Source organism: Sinocyclocheilus rhinocerous, unplaced genomic scaffold (genome assembly GCF_001515625.1).
Source record: "Sinocyclocheilus rhinocerous isolate Xijiao unplaced genomic scaffold, SAMN03320098_v1.1 scaffold2020, whole genome shotgun sequence".
NCBI lineage: Eukaryota > Metazoa > Chordata > Actinopteri > Cypriniformes > Cyprinidae > Sinocyclocheilus > Sinocyclocheilus rhinocerous.
In genome coordinates, this window is record NW_015661988.1 from 148,820 (window position 1) to 151,840 (window position 3,021).

Sequence of the window (3,021 nt, forward strand, 5' to 3'; positions counted from 1 at the left end):
ACCTTTGCTTGCTACTGGAATACGTTTCCCAGATTCCATCTCTGTAGCATCTCTCTAGCTAGCTGGTTTTTAGCTACTGTGAATTTATGCTAATGTTATAACCTCCAGTAGTCCACATTAACACCCATTTCTCATTATAGCATATATTATCCCTTGTCATTAGACTTATAAAGTCCCTAAATGCATATTTCCTCCATTTGAAGACTGTCCCAGATTACCCAAAGCATGCTGTTCCACATTCTCAATCATATTTGATAATGTGGGATAACAACAAAATGTTTGAAAGAAAAAAAACTAAAACACATTTTCAACACTTTAATACATATTTTGTTGCTTGAATAGATCACAAACATAATTTGACAACAATTAGGAACATTGTATTATTTATGACAGATTTATGTCCTTAACATTAATCTAGTCAGAATCCTATGTCACTGACCTTGTCATGCAATTCCCAGGGGAGCTTCTTGATTGACAAGTGCCCCGCCCCTTTCTGTGGAATCACCCCAATTAAGTCATGTGATTTCAGTCACATGACATCTATGCTAAAATTATAGTAAAAGTCCTGTTGACTAAATTTTGTTAGAACAGGAAATAAACACACTGGAGTTTAGGTGTCCCAGATTACCCAATGTCCCAGATTACCCGAATTCACCCTACAATATTAAATTACTGATATGGTATTTAATCACTCCAATTAGTGAAACAACTGGAGAGACTCCAATAAAGGGCATTATGCAAAATGCAGCAGTTTTCATCTCTAGTTTTCACCTTCACACCTTACTTCTTCCACTGGATCTTTTTTTAAAGGTGAGGTGACATTAGGCGCGTTTCCATTACCCTTCAAATTGCGCAAATTGAAATTGCGAATTATTTGCTGCTTCTGTAAAGATACACGCAAAAGCCTCCTTTAAATAAATATAGCCAAAAATCCCGCCAAAATCCGTTGCCATGATTTATCGCGAGAGGCAAAAGGTTACGTTTTAGTCGCATAACATTGGTTAATGGAAACGCCGTCATTTCGCAATTCTTTTTTATCGACATTTATAAAATATCGCCAAAGTTTTGCGCAAATCTGTAATGGAAACGCGCCTATTGTCATTGTCTGAAAAATCAACTGAGACTTTATTTTCTAAACCTCAAAAATCAATCTCAACTTCATGTTAATCAGCATATGTCAGCTATATGTAAACTTATGAATTAAACACTGGAGTAAGGCATCCATTCATGGACCTCTATTCATAGCATATCTAGGCACTCCATGACCAACACACAGTCTTATCCACTCATCTTTTATGTTGAAATCTCTTTACATACAGATTGAGGACAGATTATTTGGTATTCGTCAGGGTCTGTTACAATGTAACTTTAAGTCTAGGACTCTGTAATCAAATAATAAATTTTTAGCTGGAATAAGTTCAAATACTGAGCAAAACTAACAAAAAAATAAATAAATCAATCAACTCACTATTGAAAACTTAATTGCTGCCTTAAATGCTTTATTAAAGTCAAAATGGTGCCAGGTTGAGTGCACCTTTTCCAACCACATCCAATTACAGATAAAGCCAAGTTGAAACTCAAGTAGAAATGGACAAGGTAAATGGACGGTAAGAAAAAAAGATGTCACAACATAATGATTTTTTTTATTTAGAGCACATAAATGTGGAGTGTCTGTTGCATCGAAGTTTGAACTTGCAGCACAGTCATACCAAAAAAAGCACCCCAGAATCAGAGATATGACAGTGCATAAATTATAATGTAAATATACACAACATTTATGCACACAGTAAAAAAAATGGATGCATGCAGGTGCCTTTGCAAGGCATCATTTCCATCACATCTGACCCTTAAGAATTATTACCTTAGGTTGATTCTTTATTATTATTATTATTATTATTATTAATGTGAATAAAACCAGTTAATCATATATACTACCACAAGAAGTAGGCTACCTATGCTCATATTCTGCAAAATGCAAACAACAAGGTATGAACTTGGAAAGCAGTAGTTTTTACCACAGCTGTAATGCATTGAGAATGACATTACTCCATAAAATGTGATTTTGGGAAATAATTTCATAATAAACAAAAAAATAGACATTATATAAAAACGATACATCGTTGTATCTTTTTAAGAAGTTGATCAACTCTCCTACAAGGGTGCATGCTGATGAATTCCATGAGGGCGCCACCCTGCAAACAAACGCCATCACACAGTGGACGCAAGCATACGTACCGTGTCTTTGTGATGTGTGTGTTTATTGTTGTCAGAAGTCAGTTCAGTATACAGTGACTGCAGCTCGCTGATGTAATGAAAGAACAAACGCTCGTCGCTAGCTGGGCGAATGCTGCAAAACCATCTCCTAACCGTCACTACGTTCCCGTCTGTGAGCAAAGAAAAAAAGTTAATTCCTATATATTTGCAAGCGTACCGACTGATAAGCATGCGGGGATAGTGCGTCCTTCCCGATCGCGAGGCTCTTTGAGAGAATCATCATCTGTCGCGAGTCAGATGCGGCTTCCATTGTGACGTCATAGCGCCGGTGCTATTAATAGCGAGCGCGTACGATTTCATTCAGGAAAACAAGGTGCCTCATATGTGCTGTGAGCCAAAGAAGAGCATCAGCCAGCGTCTGGGAAGCTTATTTGCAGTGAAACCCAAAGCGAAACGCGTTCATGTAAAATAAGAAACGTCTTAAAGGTGTCTTGAAATGTAATTACTCCTTTGACTTGACATGTGACTGCATAGGCTAAGTGTCAGTCAGTGTCACTGTCAAGGCTGGCAGCCATTTAGGATCTGGATTAATCTAATTCTGTTTAACGAGGCATTATGCTGTAAATCTCCTCAGGTTATGAAATATATGAATTTATTTGACAAGCGCAGGCAGTTGCGCACACATCTTTTCCTTACACCGTTATTAGATGCTAAATGACTGACATCTCTGTGGTCGACATCATTTTAATCCAAATAAGTAGATTACCATCCACTCATTTCCGATATTATCTTTTGCATATATTGGAT

General features: G+C 37.0%; 1 protein-coding gene across 2 annotated transcripts in view; it reads right to left on the minus strand.

Moving 5' to 3' along the window:
- Positions 1 to 2,521, minus strand: part of rhobtb1 (Rho related BTB domain containing 1) — a 28,143-nt gene extending 25,622 nt beyond the window's left edge. Inside the window, exon 1 of one of the 2 annotated variants that reach the window (XM_016536825.1) lies at positions 2,236 to 2,521. The gene's annotated coding sequence lies outside the window, so the exon portion shown is untranslated. The remainder of the gene's footprint in view (positions 1 to 2,235) is intronic. The other variant, XM_016536826.1, reaches the window with a different exon arrangement.
- Between the last annotated feature and the right edge of the window lie 500 nt (positions 2,522 to 3,021).